This window comes from Trichechus manatus, unplaced genomic scaffold (assembly GCF_000243295.1).
Source record: "Trichechus manatus latirostris isolate Lorelei unplaced genomic scaffold, TriManLat1.0 scaffold00162, whole genome shotgun sequence".
Classification (NCBI taxonomy): Eukaryota; Metazoa; Chordata; class Mammalia; order Sirenia; family Trichechidae; genus Trichechus; species Trichechus manatus.
Window position 1 is genome coordinate 6,254,581 of NW_004444098.1, and position 19,175 is coordinate 6,273,755.

General features: G+C 43.8%; 1 protein-coding gene across 1 annotated transcript in view; it reads right to left on the bottom strand.

Moving 5' to 3' along the window:
- The window catches only part of WWC3 (WWC family member 3), a 128,624-nt gene extending 109,458 nt beyond the window's left edge, over positions 1-19,166 (bottom strand). Inside the window, exon 1 of the mRNA XM_023740717.1 lies at positions 19,066-19,166. The gene's annotated coding sequence lies outside the window, so the exon portion shown is untranslated. The remainder of the gene's footprint in view (positions 1-19,065) is intronic.
- Between the last annotated feature and the right edge of the window lie 9 nt (positions 19,167-19,175).

A 19,175-nucleotide genomic window follows, 5' to 3' on the forward strand; every position in this document is an offset into this window, starting at 1 on the left:
GTGGGGTTGTTAACCAATGTCATAAAACAGCATGTGTGTTACTGTTACATGAGAAACTATCTGTTCTGTAAGCCTTCACCTGAAGTACAATAAAATATTTAAAAAAAAAAAAAAAAAGGGACGAGGCCCAGTCTAACCCATGAAAGACACTACAAACAAAAAAAAAGAAAAAAAACAAGCCAGGTGCCATCGAGTCGACTCTGACTCATACTGGCTCCATGTGTGCCAGAGTAGAACTGTGCTCCATAGGATTTTCAATGGCTGAGTTTTCAAAAGTAGACTGCCAGGCTCTTCTTCCGAGGCACCTCTGGGTGGGTTTGAAACACCAAGCTTTCAGTTAGTAGTCAAGCACTTAAACGTTTGCACCACCCAGGGACTCCTAAGACACTACCAAACCCCCCCCCAAAACCAAACTTGTTGCTGTCGAGTCGATTCAGACTCACAGCAACCCTATAGAGGACAGAGTAGAACTGCCCCAGAGGGTTTCCAAGGAGTGGCTGGTGGATTCAAATTGCCGACCTTTTGCTTAGCAGCCGTAGCTCTTAACCACTGCGCCGTCAGGGCTCCAAGACACTACCAACCACCCTTAAATAGATGGAAAGAAAGTGATCTTTTTCCTCTACTTTATCTAAGTCCATCTGAAGGAAATGCGGACTTTCGATTCCATCAAATATTTACTGAGCTGGCCCTAAGTTTAGCGCTGAGACATTCACAATGACTCATAAGAAACAAGTGTTTTATCACTTGTTTACATAAAACTTTATAGTGATACATATTTTAAAAGTGGCTAGGTGGTAAATGGCGTAACAAAAACAATTCTCTACCAATAACTTTAAAAACATAATAAGTACATGTGTTCTTGTTTAAAAATTGAAAGTAATTATGTCTAAAGCCCCAAGGCAGAGCTGAGTGCTGGGAGTTGTTCAAACAGGAATCCTTGGTTCTGGGCAAGATGGTGGCACATAAAATGCAAATGCTACTCTGTCCTCCCGTAACTACTTCTGAAGGCAAGACGATATTCTTGTTAATCCTTGACATTTTTGTCAAAATGCCATCTACAGGGTGACATTTTGGAGGTTTGTGATATGGGAGGGAGTGGTTTCTGGTGTCTTGGCTTTTAATGCTGACATTAACAAGATGACAATCTTGGGTCAACCTAGGCTAGATACACCACAGAATGATTTATTGGGAATGCTTTCGGAATCACTCTCTCTAAGGCAAACCCAATGGTACCACAGTGCTACTGAAGAAGATTCACAATGTTCTCCTGGGGGGAAAATGCACAAGCTCTACAGAGCTGGCCACCATGAGCTTGAGCCCTATCATTTTAGATCCCAAACTACTCACCCATGAGAAAACAATTACTCACTAGTCTTTATAAATAAAGTAATAAGATATCAGTTTCTAAACACAGAATCTATAGCATTATATGGGCATTCAAAAAGCATGTATCAATCTTTAAGGATGATGGGAAAATTTGGAAACAGACAGTGGTGATGGTTGCGTAACATGATACACATAATTAACGTCACTAGATTGTATATGTAAAAAATATTGAAATGGCAAATGTTTTGCTATTTGTTGTTATCGTTAATTGCCACTGAGTCGGCCCTCAACTCATGGCAACCACATGTACAACAGAACAAAACACTGCCAGGTCCTACGCCATCCCTGTGATCAGTTGCAGATTGGACTGTTGCGATCCACAGGGTTTTCACTTACTGATTTTTGGGAGTAGATTGCTAGGCCTTTCTTCCTACTCTATCTTAGTCTGGAAGCTCTGCTGAAACCTGTTCAGCATCATAGCAACACGCAAGCCTCCACTGACAGACAGGTGATGGCTGCGCATGAGACGCACTGGCCTGGGTCTCGCGCATGGAAGGCGAGAATTCTACCATTGAACCAATGTCCCCTATATTTACCACAATTTAAAAAAAAAAAAAAGGCATGAATCAATCTTCTCTAAAGCCATGGTCTTTACGTATGCAGCCCAAGTGCTAACACAGCAAGAACGAAACACATTTCCCATTCCATGGAATTCCTTGCACCCCCCCCCCCCGTCAGCAAAGCTGTGAAACTGAACAAGAAGGACCTGAGATCGTCTGTGCCGATTCAAACACTACACTAATGACAGCCATTTTGGCAGAACTGTTTAGTCCCTGTCTTAGTCATCTAGTGCTGCTATAACAGAAACACCACAAGTGGATGGCTTTAACAAAGAGAAGTGTATTTCCTCACAGTTTAGGAGGCTAGAAGTCCAAATTCAGGGCCCAGATCTAGGGAAAGGCTTCCTCTCTCTATCGGTTCTGTGGGAAGGTCTTTTCCTCTTCAGCTTCTGTTTTTGATTCTTCGGTGATCTTCATGTGGCATGGCATCTATCTTCCCCCATCTCTGCTTGCTTGCTTGCTTGTTTAATCCCTTTTATATCTCAAAAGAGATTGATTTAAGACACACCCTATACTAATACTGCCTCATTAACATAACAAAAAACCCACTCCCAAATGAGATAACCACAGGTACAGGGATTAGGATTTATAACACATATTTTTGGGGGACACAATCCAATCCATAACAGTCCCCAACCCTGCAAGGACTCTGGTGACAGGCCTCAAGAGCAGGGAAGAATCCAACTGGAAACTAAAAGACAAGGTCCAGCTCCTCAAGAAACCACGGCTAGGTCTAGGAGCGTCCCCACTGTTCCCTGCTCAGCCTGAGCCACCATCGCCTGGCCGCTTCGTGGCCACCATCTCCTAACCTGTCCTCTTGCTTTAGATCTCACCTGTCTATCCCCCCACAGCAGTCAGAGTGACCCCAATCAAATGTCAAGTCTCCCCAATCACATGGCTCTCGAGTTACTCTGAGTAACAATCAAAGTCCCTACAATGGCCCACAAGGCCCTTCAGGAGGCTCCCGCCCTTGTGGGGCCTTTTTCCTGGAAGCCTCCGTCCCCACACACCTCTGCTCCCTCCCCACCTCCTGCAGGCGTCAGCTCAAAGGCCACTTGGACAGTGAAGTCTTCCCTAACCACCCTGCATCAAACAGCACTCCACACCGCCACAAGCCCAGCCAGCTGACCCTGCTGGAGTTTTCTCCCTAAGTCCTTGTTACTGCCATTTCCTGCCACTGGAATGCACACTCCATAAGGCCAAGGCCTTTCCCAGAATGGTTCAGTGGTGCCCGGAGAGCTGAGTTTTGGAACTGTTGACAATTGGGCTGATCACTCTTTGCTGAGGGGCTATTCCATGCATTGTAGGATATGTAGCAGCATCCATGGTCTCTACCCACTAGATGCCAGCAGCACTCACCCCCAGTTGTGACAACCAAATTGTCCAGACACTGTCCAATGTCCCCAGGTGGAAGGGGGTGCAGAATCGCCCCTGGTTGAGAACCACTGTTTTAGTGGGATTAGTGAACCATAGTTTAGGGCTTTGGGCACATGCTACTAGGAAAAATATTGAAGCCAACTGTTTAAGTTAACTTTTAACTGTTAATTGCCTTCCTCTAATCCCGTTCCACACACTTTCCTGTCTCCCACCACTAGAAAGTGAGTCCCCCAAGAGCAAGAAATTTCTAGAAGTGTTAGGATAGACATGCCACCCTCTCTTCCCTGGGCTCTGCCCTTGGAGGGTTTCCCTTGCAACTACTTCATACTCCTTCCAAGACCCAAACAGCACAGCAATTTGGACAACTTCATTTTATCCCAAAAGCAAGTTCACATGCATACATAAGTGTGCATCCAAAAGCTGTTAATACACATATGACAACAGTCACGTAGTTATTTTAGAAGGTGGCTGAGATTTGCTAGAGATCTTTACTTTGAATCAATTTTCATCCTTAATATTTGTCCAATAACTATTAGTTACAGAACAAGTTCTAATCATCAGATGTGAATTTTAAAGTCTCTAGTATCACTGAGTACCGCAAATACCCAGTTCCAGAGCACAATGACATCCACAACTAGAAATCAATCATTCTGTAAATATCTGGAGTATTTTCAGATTTCTATCTAAGCTAATACCACAATAATGGAAATTCAGGACATAAAAGCTTTGGTTACATTAACATGGTACACATACAAGCATGACACAGATCACAGGCTGGCAAACTATAGCCCACGGGCCAAATCCAGCCCACAGCCTGTCTTTGGAAATAAAGTTTTCTTGGTGAACAGTCACACTCATTTGCTTATGTACTGTCTATGGCTCCTTCTGCGCTACAGTGGCAGAGTTGACTAGTTGTGATAGAGACCACACGGCCACAAAGCCGAAGATATTTACTATCTGGCCCTGTACAGACAAAGTTTGATGGCCTCGGCTCTAGTCTGTTCTCTCTCTTTAGTTAATATTCCAATTCCCAGCAACTTCACTTACCCAGCCACAAAACAAGGAGAATGCAAAAAACAGCTCTAAGCACAGAGAAAAAATAGTTATCGTGACATTCGAGCCCTTGTCTCTCACACTGGCGGGCTTTCAGCAGGCCCATGCTCCGCCAACTCTGAGTAAATTAAGAAAGCAATTCAGAAGCAGAAGTGGCATAATGGAGGGAGGAAATTTTGATGGGCAGAAGAGCAGACACTGAAAAATCACATACCCGAATGACTATTTACTAAGACCATAAGAACAGTCAAAATTTGAGTGTCTACTATGCACTAGACATTGACCTAAGTGCTTTCCGTAATCTTATTAAATCTTCAAAACAATCTGAGAGGCAAGAGACTTTGCCCCCATTTTACAGAAGAGGAAACTAAATCCAACTAACCTGCCTGAGGGCTCATAGCAAGTAGCAGAGACAAAGTCAAAATCAGTGCTAACCACACTTGGGTGGTCCCTGCAGTGAGTGGTACATTCCAGAACACACAAAACCCAAGGTTCACCTTTAGAATCCCTAATTATCAAGAAAACGTTCCATTACTTTAACAGATCTAAGAAGAAACAAAAAGTGTGTAAGACAACTTTCAAAGGTTCTTCTAAAAATGGATGGAAAACAACGCTGCTATTTAAAGGCCCAAATATGGACTAGTCCTTTATCCACAAAATTCACTTTACTCCAGATACTGTCCCGTAACCAGATATTAGTTCAACTTTACTACAACAAACAGCAATACTAGTGAGTCATCCTAAAAGGTACATTCCTACAAATGAAAAGTCAGTCGCCTTAGTGAAAATCAACTATATTTTGAATCTAGTAATGATTACCAGGTTGTTACCAGGTGGTAATCTCCCCTTTCAATTGGCCAAGCTCTTGGGCAATGTAACATGTGGCTTCTTGGCAAGTTTTCCTGGCAATTGTATGGACATTTCGAGACGCCCAAAGGCCTTCTGCGGGGTTAGAGGCTGCCAAGGCTAATCTACACAGCCTGGTCTCTCCAACTATAAAGTCAACATAACTGCTGAATTTAAAAGCAGCTTTATTATTGTTATTCTTTTAATTTAACAACTTTATTTGCGGTAAAATCCGTATACAATAAAGGTCACCTACTGTAAGCATATGATTCAATGATTTTTAGTAAATTTACTGAGTTCAGCAGCCATTACCACAATCCAGTTTTAGAATATTTCCAGCACCCCAATAAGTTCCCTCATCCCATTAACAGTCACTCCCTGTTCCTACCCTCAGCCCCAGGTAACCATTAGTATTGACTGTCTCTAAAAATGTACCTGTTTTGGATATTTCATATAAACTGAATTACAAAACTGGTGGTCTTTTGTGCCTGCTTTTCTCCATTAGCATTGTGTTTTTGAGGTTCATTCATAGCTTCACTTTTTTAATATAATTTTTTGTTGTTGTTGTTAAAAATACACAGAGCAGAACATACACCAATTCAACATTTTCTACATGTATAGTTCAGTGACACTGATTACACTCTTCAAGTTGTGCAACCATTCTCACCCTCCTTTTCTGAATTGTTCCTCCACCGTTAACATCAACTCACTGCCCCTTAAGCTTCCTATAAGACCTTTCAAGTTGCTTTTGTCAATTTGACTCCATATAGAAAGTTCTTTAAAAGAGCACAATGCTCAAAGCAGACATTCTTTATTAAGTAATCTATTGTTTGGTTTAAAGAAAACTTCAGGGGACATTTTTAGTTTAAGGTTTAAAGATTATCTCAAGGCAATTGTTTCGAGGTTCATTCAGCCTCACTGGCTCCTGAAAGTCTGGATTCCATGAAAATTTTAAATTCTGTTCCACATGTTCCCCCTTTTGGTCAGGATTCTTCTATAGAATCTTTGAGCAAAATGTTCAGTAATGGTCAGCTGGCATAGCTTCACTTTTAATGTGAAATCTACCCAGTACATGGGGATTGCATCACGTGACTGCACACCACAGTTTAATGCTGGGTTGGGTATGAGGCTGGAGAAGAGTCAGAGAAAGCATGGAAGGTTCTCCATGAATCACTGTTCAATGGATGTTACATGATGTACCTAGGGTAGTGATGGCAAACATATAAGCATGCATTCATTCATTTAGTCATTTAGCCATACTTACAGTATGTGGGGCACACATCTCTGGAGTGTCTGCCCATTTCAAAACAAGCTCCCATTATTCTGGGAGGCATAAATGGGCTCCGAGAGGTCTATAAACCTCTGGAAAACAAATGCAAGCTTCTATGAGCTTGTGCATTTTCCTGAACACAGATTTTCTTAGGATTCACGATTCCGAAATGTGTTTGAATCACAGCACTATACCATGAGGTCTCCTTACAAGCTTGTCAAACGTAAGAAAGATAAATAAACACCCCTAAAATAAAGATGCAGGAAAAACTTATAAATATTAAGTTGAACCATACAAATATCAGCAACGTATGTAATAGTTCTAAAACCACTGAATAAGAAAAAGGACATTAGTGAAAAAACAAAACAAAACAAAACCATGAAATCCAAAGAAAGTCTGGAGTCCAATGAATGGTAATGTATCAAGGCAGGTCTCCTAGTTTTGACAAACATACCAAGGTGACATAAGATGGTGACAACGGGGGAAACTGTTCTATCTTAGCAACTTTTCTGTAACTCTAAAACTATTCCAAAGTTAAAGCTTATTAAAACGAACAAATGCACGCCCTTGGCTTGCATTCATCCCATGCCTAGAAACATCTCCTAAGGCAAAGGTGAAAAAACTGCTATAGAGAAAATGATTGCACGTAAACAGCATTGTAATTATAGTATTTACGATCATAAATATCCAGAAACAACCTAAATGGTCCAAAATAGGGGACTATTTCACAAACGACAGGAGAGCCATTCAGTGGAAGTTTTCATCTCTAATAGGAATGCCAATTATGAAAACTACAGGGCAACATGAGATAAAATAAATGAGTGAGGATGTCTTTGCTGGCTGCAAGTAGCAGAAAACCCCAATTCAACTGGCCTTTAAAGGACAAACCAGTGGCCGTCGAGTCGACTCCGACTCCTGGTGGCCCCATGTGAGTCCAAGCAGAACTGTGCTCTACAGGGTCTTCAATGGCTGATTTTTTGGAAGGAGACTGCCAGGCCTGTCTTCCAAGGTGCCTCTGGATAGACTTAAACCTCCAGCCTCTGGTTAGCAGCTGAGTGTGTTAACCATTTGCACCACCCAGGGACTCTTTTAAAGGACAAGGAGGTGTTATTGTTTCACAGAAGAAAAAGTGTTCAGGGCAGCCAGCTCCAGAACCTAAATTCATCTGTCCACTCACTGGGTCGGACACAGGGTCTTTCTTTCCTCTCTGCCGCAGTCAGCTTCTCAGCCAGCTCCCTTGTGGTTTTTGCAGCAGCAGTGTGGCTGCCCAGCCCCAGGTTTACAAGGAGACAGGACATCAGTTAGAGGAAGGAGGAGTTAACTTCCACCGAGGTCTTCCAGTGCAAGGAGCCACACCTGTCTCAGGCCTCCCTTCACAGCTCATTGGACAGGCCTGGGCAACGTGCTCCAGCCTCAGCCAATTGCAGGCCTGATGCTCTATGACTGGCTGAGACAGGGTGGCTCAACCTCAGCACTGTTGATATTTGGTAATGGTAGGGGTTGGTTGGCCAGTGCATTGTAGGATGTTGGGCAGCAGCCCTGGCCTCCAAGTCCTAATTCCACTGGCTTTTGAGTTGACAACCAAAATGTCTCCAGAAAACCCGTTTTGACAACCCAAAATGTCTCCAGACATCACCAAATGACCCTTGGGGGGCAAATCACACCACCACCCCCACCACCCCATAGCTGAGAGCCACTGTCTTGGATGATATAGTTCACTGGTGAGTTAAAGGGGAAGAGAAGGTATAATTTTATTTTAACTATAAATACCTTTACACTCTTCCTTCACTCTGATTTCCTTTTTTATTAAACTTCTAATTTCAAAATAATTATAGATTCACAGGAAGTTACAAAGACATGTAAAGGGGGGGTCCCAGGCACCCTTCCTGCCTCCACCAATGGTCCCATCTTGCATAATAACTACAGGGGCCTCACTAACCTGACAGCACAAAAAAGAATGGGGGAGTCCCCATTCCCCAATTCTCCCAAGAGTTAAACGTTTATGTACCTCGAATTCTGAAGGTGGACATTTCCCTGCCTTACATAAAGTAGACCTGTTGTTAGGTTGTTAGGTGCCGTCAAGTTAGTTCCAACTCATAGCAACAGACACTATGTCCAACAAAACGAAACACTGCCCGGTCCTGCGTCATCCTCACAATCATTGCCATGCTTGAGCCCACTGCTGCAGCCACTTTGTCTTCGTCTTTTTCAATGACCCTTTACTTTATTAGGCATGATGTCCTTCTCCAGGGACTAGTCCCTCCTGATAACATGTCTTGCTTCTAGGAGCTTTCTGACTGTACTTCTTCCAAGACAGATTTGTTTGTTCTTCTGGCAGTCCATAGTATATTGAATATTCTTCGCCAACACCATAATTCAAAGGCATCATTTTTATTGTGCTTTAGATGAACGTTTACAGCTCAAGTGAATTTCTCATACAAAAATTTATACACATATTGTTTTGTGCCATTAGTTGCAATCCCCACAATGTAACAGCACACTCCCCCTTTCCACCTTGGGTTCCCTGTGTCCATTCAACCAGTTCCTGTCCCCTCCTGCCTTGTCATCCTGCCTCCGGACAGGAGTTGCCCATTTGGTCTCGTGTATCTGACTGAACTAAGAAGTACACTCCTCATGCGTATTATTTTTTTATACTCCTGTCTAATCTTTGTCTGAAGAGTGGGCTTCGGGAATGGTTTCAGTTCTGGGTTAACAGAGAATCCAGGGGCCATAGTTTCGGGGGTTCCTCCAGTCTCTGTCAGACCATTAAGTCTGGTCTTTTTATGTGAATTTGAGTTCTGCTCCATATTTTCCTCCCACTCCGTCCAGGACCCTTTGTTGTGTTCCCTGTCAGGGCGGACATTAGTGGCAGCCGGGCATGATCTAGTTCTTTTGGTCTCAGGCTGGTGGAGTCTCTGGCTTATGTGGTCCTTTAGTCTCTTGGGCTAATATTTTCCTTGTGTCTTTGGTTTTCTTCATTTTCCTTTGCTCCAAGTGGGATGGGACCAACTGATGCATCTTAGATGGCCATTCGCAAGCTTTTAAGACCCCAGACGCCACTCACCAAAGTGGGACAAAGGCATCAATTTTTCTTCAGTCTTCCTTATTCATTGTCCAGCTTTCACATGCATGTGAGGCGAATGAAAATACCATGGCTTGGGTGAGGTGCACCTTGGTCCTCAAAGTGACATGTTTGCTTTTTAACACTTTAAAGAGGTCTGTTGCAGCAGATTTATCCAATGCAATATGTCGTTTGATTTCCTGACTGCTGCTTCCATGGGTGTTGATTGTGGATCTAAGTAAAATGAAATCCTTGACAACTTCAATCTTTTCTCCGTTTATCATGATGTTGCTTATTGGTCCAGTTGTGAAGATTTTTGTTTTCTTTATGTAGAGATGTAACCATACTGAAGGCTATAGTCTTTGACCTTCATCAGTAAATGCTTCAAGTTTTCTTTGCTTTCAGCAAGCAAGGCTGTTATCATCTGCATACTGCAGGTTGTTAATGAGTCTTCCTCCAATCCTGATGCTGCTGTGTTCTTCTTCATATAGTCCAGCTTCTCAGATTATTTGTTCAGCATACAGATTGAATAAGTATGGTGAAGGATACAACCCTGACGCACACCTTTCCTGATTTTAAGCCACACAGTATCCTCTCGTTCTGTTCAAACAACTGCCTTAGTCTATGTACAGGTTCCTCAAGACCACAATTAAGTGTTCTAGAACTCCCACTCTTCGCAATGTTATCAATAATTTATTACGATCCACACAGTCAAATGCCTTTGCATAGCCAATAAAACACAGTTAAACATCTCTTTGGATGTTTTGTGGAATGCAAAGAGACAACTCAATCAGCGAACTCTTGGGTAAAAGGACGTCAGATGATTTTTTTTTTTTTTTTGGTGAAAATATACATAGCCATACATCATTTCAACAATTTCTACATGTACAATCAGTGACATTGGTTACATTCTTGAAGTTGAGCAAAGATTCTCGCTATCCTTCTCCAAATTACTCCACCATCATTGACTTAAACTCACTGCCCCCTAAGCGTCTTATCTAACCTTTCAAGCTGCTGTTGTCAATTTGATCTCACACAGAAAATTCTTGGAAAGAACAATGCTCAAGGCAGACATACTTTACTTATTATGATACACTGTTTTTAGGTTCAAGGAAGACTGCAGGGGATAGTTTTGGTTTAAAGATTATCTCAGGGCAATAGTTTCTGGGATTTATCTAGCTTCAATGGCTCCAGAAAGTCTGGATTCCATTGAGAATTTGATATTCTGTTCTGCATTCTTCCCCCTTTTGATCAGGATTCTTCTATAGAATCTTTGATCAAAATGATCAGTAATGGTAGCCGGACACTATCTAGTTCTTTTGAACAATCACTTTCTAATAAGTTCTTCCTGCTTTGGCCACATCAGTTGGTTGGCCCATCACATGAAGTGCATGGTTAGACCCCATCAATGAGGACTACTGGCCTCAGAGGGGCCCAGCGTCAGCACAGCATCACCCCCTCTTTAAGCACATTCATTTGCTCTTAGAAGCAGGTCAGTTTGCATGAAAGGCAAAGAAAAATAGCAAGTATTTCAGGACAGAAGCAAAGAGAATGTAGTGGGGGAGGCTGAGGTATAACCAAAGGCATCCATGCATTGGTCTCCAAATGCCAGGCAATGGCCCTGGCAATCTAAATCCAGCAGACCAGATGGACATGACCCTGGCCTCTCCCCTGACCTTCAAGGCACAGTCTGCCAGTCATCCTGGGCCAAGCAGCTCTAAACTCCCCCACGCCAAACCCTCATGGGGTTCACGCAAGCCAGCTAAGAATAACCATCTGTTCCTACGTAACTGACGCTTCTCAAAAATTAACAGAGGCCCAGGAAAAAAGTGTAAGAGATAATTTTCAAAAAAGATGGGATGAGCAATTTGCAGGCAGTATGCAATAAAACAAGAAGCCCTGGTGGCATAGGGGTTAAGGGCTGGGCTGTTAACTGAAAGTCTGGCAGTTCGAACCCACCAGCTGCTCCACAGGAGAAAGATCTGGTAGTCTGCTTCTGTAAAGATTTACAACCTTGGACACCCTATGGGGCAGTTATACTCTGTCTTACAGGGTCACTATGAGTTAGAATCGACTTGATGGCAACAGGTTTGGGTTCTTTTTTTTTTTTTTTAAGAATAAAATAGCTATTTGGGACAATGCTGAAATTCCAGAAGTTACAAAGAGCTGAAAATATCCATCTAATATCAACATTGTTACATTTTATTGAGTTGGATCATCATGATCAACAGGAATGTAACTGAGACCCTAATGTGCTGGGCTCAAGTTAGGCGAATATAAACTTGCCATATAAATCTACATTCAGGGAATGATGGTGGAGGGAAAAGGAGAAGGAGCGAGTGGGAGAAGGAGGAAGGGGTTCTTAAACTCATACCTATAATCCCATCCTCTGATTCTATGCTTAATTTTTGCCATTTAATTCTTTGAAGAGTCAATATATACACCTGGTTCAAAAAGCCAAAGGAAGGGGTACTGAGGTTCTGTTTGGGGTGATGTAAAACTTTTGGAAATGGATGGTGGTGATGGTAGCACAACAGGTAAATGTAATTAATGTCACTGAATTGTACACTTGAAAATGGTTAAGATGGCAAACGTTTTGTTAATATATATTTAACCACAATAATTTTTTTTAAAAAAAGCAAAAGGGATAAAAAGATATGAAGTGAAAAGTCTCTCCCATGCCTGTGACCCCATCTTCACAGTTCCTACTCCCACCACCCCAAGACAAGTAACCATTGTTACTAGTTTCATATGCATCCTTAAGGAACTTTATTGCTCTTGTTGGGTGCCATGGAGTAGATTCCGACTCATATCGAAACCATGTGACAGAGCAGAACTGCCCCATAGGGTTTTCCAGGCTGTAATCTTTACAGGAGCAGATCGCCAGGTCTTTCTCCCGCAGAGTTGTTGGGTGGGTTCGAATCGCCAACTTTTCAGTTAGCAGCCAAGCGCTTAACCATTGCGCTACCAGGGCTCCAGGAACTTTATGCATGTAGACAAACTAGAACATCACTTTTTCTCTCCTGGCTTGTTACACAAAAGGTTATATTTGTACTCCGTAGGCAAACATGCCCATCCTATTCTACACTTGCACATGACCATGGATGGTCAGCCCACTGGGCTTCTGCCTCTCTCTATTCCTGACCAGCAGCTTGCCAACCACACCCCACTGCGATGCTTATAATAATAAAGAATTATAAGCTTCATTTTGCCTGGTGCTGATGACACGCCCAACACAGACCCCGCACTCTGCCTCCCTTACTTCACTGAACCATCTCCGCAGCCCCTTACTGTTCCCAGTTTATATGCGAGTAAACTGAAGCTCAGAGAGGTTATAAAACTTGCCCAAAGATGCACAGCTAGCTATATGGCAGTCAGGATCCTACTATAGGTCTACCCAGCTGGTCCACAGGACGAGAACAGGGTCTACTTCTTAGAAAAGGCAAATGACGGTCGTGGCTCAATGTGCAGAGAGAAATGAATATGTGGATAGAGTCTCTCAATGTGAAAATTTCCATCTCCAATGTGGTGAAACACCAGCACCTCCTGTGCCACTCTTCTGCTAGTCTTGGCACAAAATGGGTCTAACCCGTGGCAGCACACTGGCATCTCCAGAGGAGTGGAGAAAACACAGCTGCCTGAGCCCCACAAAGTGCAAAGGGAAAAACACAGTCACCTAGCCGAGGTGGTGGACAGGGGCTCCAGCTCTGGAGTCAGACAGACTCTACCCCTCACTGGCTGGGTGAACTGAGGCAACTAAGTCAACTTCCCTTAGCGTCAGTTTCATCACCTTCCGCCTACACTCTGTGTAACTGTTGTGGGCTTTTGATGAAAGCATCACACAAATACCTAGATAATAACGCCTGCTATAATCACAGGAGTCCCTGGGTAGTGCATCAGTTAAGTGCTCAACTACCAGCCGAAAGGCTGGTAGTTCGAACTTACCCAGCAGTGCCTTGGGAGACAGGCCTGGCAATCTGCTTCCAGAAGGTCACAGCCTTGAAAACCCTATGGTGCAGTTCTACTCTGCACACATGGGGTCGCCATGAGTCAACTTGACGGCAGCTAACAACAACAACAATCACAGAACCAAGGGATCGTAGGAGGGAGAAACTCGTGGGCAGGGGCAGCGTGGCAAGGCCTCAGGGAAGAAGGCCTCTTGCGAGCACAAGCGTCAGCCCCATTGAGGCAGAGACCTGTCTGGTTTTGCTCATCACTGGAGCTCCAAGCCCTGGAAGAGTGCTTAAGTCCCCCAGGTTGTACAACAAATCACCAGTTGTTGAACGAATGAAAAGATGTAGGACGTTTAAAAATGGGCAGGGATTGGGCAGTTGGGTGGCATGCTAGAAAGAACACTGGACTGGGGGTCAGAAGGCCCCAGCTCATATGCCTACCCTTCCACCTACTGGGGGAACCCCAGCTCAAGCCCCTTGGCTGTGGCCCTAAAGGGCCAAATGAGGAGTCTGAACAAGATGATGCTAGCTCCTCTAACTCCAAAGCGTGTGGAGGTCTCTAAGCTATGCATAGTCTGGCCCAAGTCTTACCTCCTTTATGTGACAACTCTGTGTCAGTCACATTGGCTGATTCCCTGATTTGTTCCAAACCCACCCAGCATGTCCTCATCTCCAGCATTTTTCTCACTTTCTTCTTCCCCACCTCCAGGCACTTGTCCCCTTTACTCCCCAGCACTGGAAAAGCACAAGAAACCCTCAACCCAGGAGAAGGATGGACAAAGATAAAGACTACCCCAGCCTCAAGTGAGCCCCTCACCCTTTTCTCAGATGCAATCACCACCTGAGGAACTGAATGAATCATTGGATACCTTGCGACTCTCACTGTCTTCCTTTTATATGCTTGTGTCCCATCTCCCAGCCAAATGGTTACATAGTTCTTGGTCTCCACATACTGTCCCAACACACAGGAGGCCAAGAGTCTCTGTAAATATTTCTTTGCTTTATTTGATTTAAATGGAGATCACTAAACTCAGTAGAATTTAACTTTGCTTTTATTCTATCTGATTGATTTTACTGAATTCACTGGCAAGGCAGTCAACGTTGGGAAAAAGACCTGGGAGAGAGGTCAAGAAGCCCACGCCAGGCTCACCAGGTTATCTTGAACATGTCACTTGATCCAAGGGTTCCTGAAGTCGAAGCTACCAGAGGAGGTAATACACATTATTTCTCTTCCAAAAGCAGAGTGAAAGGGGAGAAAAGAGGTTTCCAAACATCCGGGAACTATTTTTAGAACTAAATGACTTTTCCATTCACTTTTCTTTAAAAAAAAAAAGAAAGAGACCAAGAAGTCGTTGTTGACAATCTAAATGGAAGCAAGAGAAGATTCTCCCCGGGGCCGGCCACGTATGGCCTTAAAAGCAAGATGCTCCCACGTGTTCATTCAAACACTATCTACAAACTGAAAGGCTGAAAAATGGAGAAACTGTTATCAGAAAGCCCAGCCACCGCAGTTTATATAATCCAGAAATAGTGTCTGTGAGATAAATATAGAAAACCTCCTATAAATTAATACTCAATAAAGGTTCCAAGAAGGTAGCGATGATGTCATCTGGTTCTGTCACATGGAGCTCTAACCTGGCAAATTCCAGAACCATGGATTGTTTTCTCCTTAAAGTGAAAGGCTGTTCAAAGGACTTAATATACCACAGACTCCTCCAGGTAGTACAGGTCAAATCCTGTCTCATGCACAAATCTGTCCCTTAAAAACATACACTATGATATAATCTTGGTCTTCTACCATTGGCATGATTATCTACATACTGCTTTGATCTCAAATGTGATATCAGCCAACATTAAGTTTCAACCACTCGGTCAATCTATAGAATAATAACATCAAAACCACTCTGCAGGAACTGTACATATAAATACCAAATTCTTCTGACCCATTGCCGTCAAGCTGATTCCGACTCATAGCAATCCTACGGGACAGAGTAGAACTGCCCCATAGGATTTGCAAGGCTGCCCTGGTGGTGCAGTGGTTAAGCATTTGGCTGCTAACCAAAAGGTCAGCAGTTCGAATTCACCAGCCACTCCTTGGAAATCCTATGGGGCAGTTCTACTCTGTCCTATAGGGTCAGTATGAGTCGGAATTGACCCGACGGCATCAGGTTTGGTTGGTTTCATTTAATCTTTACGGCAGCAGACCTCCACATCTTTCTATCATGGAGCGGCTGGTGGGTTCAAACCACCAAACTTTCTGGTTAGCAGCCACGCGCTATAACCACTGTACCACCAGGGCTCCTTAAATTCTTCCAAAGAGGGAAAAATTTTTTTCCCAAAATTTCTGCCCAAATGGTAAATACTTTGGGGTACAGTTCTGTAAGGTGGTGACTGTACTCTGAGTTAATATATGCAGAATACACAGAATAAAAGCTGCTAAATGTAAACCACGTGCCAAAGAAATGATAAATTCGTTTTATATTTTTCAACAAAGTTTCAGGGTATGATTCCCAGTAAACAAACTACAAAATTTATACGCACAGTACTGGTTTAGAGAAATAATGAACTTACACCTAAGGTGGGTTTGTAATCAAAATTAAAAATTCTGTTTCTAAAATACTGAGACTTTAGCCACAGCTGTAAAGATGTATCCTCAGGATTGCATGCTCTTTGTTATAACTTTAAAAAGAAACTACAGTTGCAATAAATCACCAGCCCTCACTGAGCTGGCAATATCAAATGTTGTTGAACACAACACTGAATGGAATTACTCTAAAACTTCCAAGAGATTTTGTTTACAATCCTTGGCCCCCACTTACTCTGCTCACAGCAGCATAATTTAACGCTATTATAGTTTTTGTTAACTCACATAGGAAATGATATTTCTAAGTCTGCAGCAATTTTCACCTAACCTACTGCATTTACTTATTTCTCCACAATATCACTTACAGTACTTATGAAAAGCTATTATTTATTGGGATTCTTTCCTGTCGGTTCATTTCTTTCTTTTACTTATTTTGTTGTTGTTGAGAATATACACAGCAAAACATACATCAATTCAACAGTTTCTACATATACAATTCTGAGGCAATGATTACAGTCTTCAAGTTGTGCAACCATTCTCACCCTCCCTTTCAGAGTTGTTTCTCCTTCATTAACATAAACTCACTGCCCCTTAAGTCTCCTATCTAATCTTTCGAGTTGGCTATTGTCCATTTGATCCCACAGAGCTAGATCTTAAAAGAGCACAATGCTCAATACTAGTTAAGCTAAACTATTGCTTGGTTTTAAGAAGACTTCACAAGATGTTTTTGGTTTAAGGTTTAAAGATTATCTCAGGGCAATAGTTTTGGGGGTCCATTGGCTCATTTCTTGAACGCCAGTTCCTGGTTGTGAGACTTGAACATGACTCAAGAACGGTTTTAAGAGTATCAGATGCACATGGGAGAAAACGCTGCGCTTGGAAGCACAGCTCTGCCCATGTAACAAAAATTAATAACAACTTTAAAGAATAAGTGGCCACCGTAAAAATCGGCAACGCTCTGCTGTTAAAGTGGAGCTGCAGAGACTATTAGAGCCTTCAGCCACCTCCACTTAAATGTTTGTGGCCTGCTGAACATTCCATACATATTTCGGGCAAGGTATTCTGGGAGCTGAAGTTCAAGCTGTCCCCTGAATTTTCACTCACTATAAAAACATTGTCTCTGAAAGTATACACATGGTTTTACTTTATAAAAAATGTGAAACATTCACTTTTGTCCACTCAATCGACATGTTTAGCATTAGAAACGGTGCTTTTTACAAACCAGTAAGAGATGTCGGCAGAGAGTGAAAAACGTCGTTCAATAGCACAAGCGGATTTGGGGAAAGAGGAACATGGGAAATATGGATGAACTACAGGGGAACGATGTTTCCACAACCTGATCTCTCTAGTATCTGTTCAACTAGGTCACGGGTCATACATTGAAACAGAAATTCTTACATTTCTATTTTTCATTAGGCATTCCCACTCCAATATGACCACAACTGTTTTCTATTACCCTCATAAAACGAGCTTTAGCCTTTTCTGAACAAAACGGTCTTTTTAATTGGCTCATTTTCCAGTTGTTTGGGTTTGTAACAGACAGCATGAAGGGCCCGATTCTGAGCAGTTCTACCAAGTCCAGAACTATCCCAGGCTTGATCAAGCAGCTGTGGGGCTAGCTTTTGGTTAAAATTACAATATGATCTCACCTGATTTTCAAAGTAACTTTACACTAAGCATCTTTTTAACCCATAAAAGTGTACTAGGATCTAGAGCCGTTTCTGAGTCCAGAGCTCAGCCATGTTCGGAGAGAATGTTACAGAATCACAATCTTTTGGTTTGGTTTGGTTTTTCCCTATCTGAGCCCAGAGAAATCTTTAAACAATTCAGCACTTCCCTCCTCAAACGTTTATTTTAAAACACCCGTGCCATGCAGCGCTGCCTTTCCTGCGTGGGCAGGAGGAAGCAGGCACAATGTCACCACACTGGGCCCTTTCAAAAGTCGAAATCACTGGAAAGCCGGCAGCGTTTCCTTTTTGGCACTCAGGCCCAAGGTGAAGTTACTCTAGATAGGACAAGATATCAGATGACCAGTGGAAACACTAGGGTTCAACACAATTCCACAAAGAATGCAGAGGAACCCTTGAAACCAGTGGACAACTGAGAAAAAAATGAAGGGGAAACTCCACCAAGGGAACTTGATTAAGTGAAATCTAGTAGTGTTTCCGAGATTGGATTTACTTATATGAATAATAAGGCAACTTCGTGTCCTATGCATATCTGCCACAAAAGGGGACCTGAAAGACCACTTTTGTTTTTCGTTTCTTCCGAAACCATCTGGGTCTAATCATCTCCCATGCTGGCCGCCGTCCGCCGCGGGATTTCAAACGGCATGTTAACTCGCTTGATTTTTTTAGGAGCTGAAGAGCAACTCTGCACAGCTTGGGAACAGGCTCTCCCAACTCCATCTGGGTGGGAATCCATGAAGTGCCTCGTCTGGCATCAAGCTTTGGATGGAAAAGGCTGACCCTGCCAGACAAGTAACCCACATCCCGATGCGGGTAGCGACGTCTGTGCTCCCAGGTGACAGCTCAGCTCACCACAGAACGGCTAGGGTCGCCTGCCGAGCCAGCGGGCCGCAGAGGCCCGGGGCAGGGATGGGCGAGGCCCCGCGGAAAGAGGAAAAGCGAGCCATCCGTCAGCCCAGCGGAGGAAATTCCAGGCGCCCAGCTCCCCGGCGCCGGACAGTGGGTGACGTGAGGGAACCGAGTCAGAGGGAGGAGGCCACGGCTCGCGACCCGGGGGCTCGAGGCCCTGGGCCCCGGGGGTGGGGCGCCTCCTGGGGTTCTCGAACCTCTCCCTGGGCGTAGGAAATGGGGGCACTCCCATCCGCGCCCCTACTCGGGCGGCCCCTGGACAGTCCCAGCTGCGAGAGGGAAGCCCGTCGTTGCCTGGACTCGGGGACCTCCTGGCAAGTCCCAGCCCAGAAGCGGCGTCCCGACTCTCGCCCTGGCCCCCGGCGTGGTGGCCCTTACCGGTCGCGGGGGTCGATCCACGACGTCTGGCGCGTGTTGTGGTCGATGTAGAAGACGCGGCCGTCGTAGTCGCGCGCCTCCTCCCAGCCGGCCGGCAGCGGCAGCTCAGC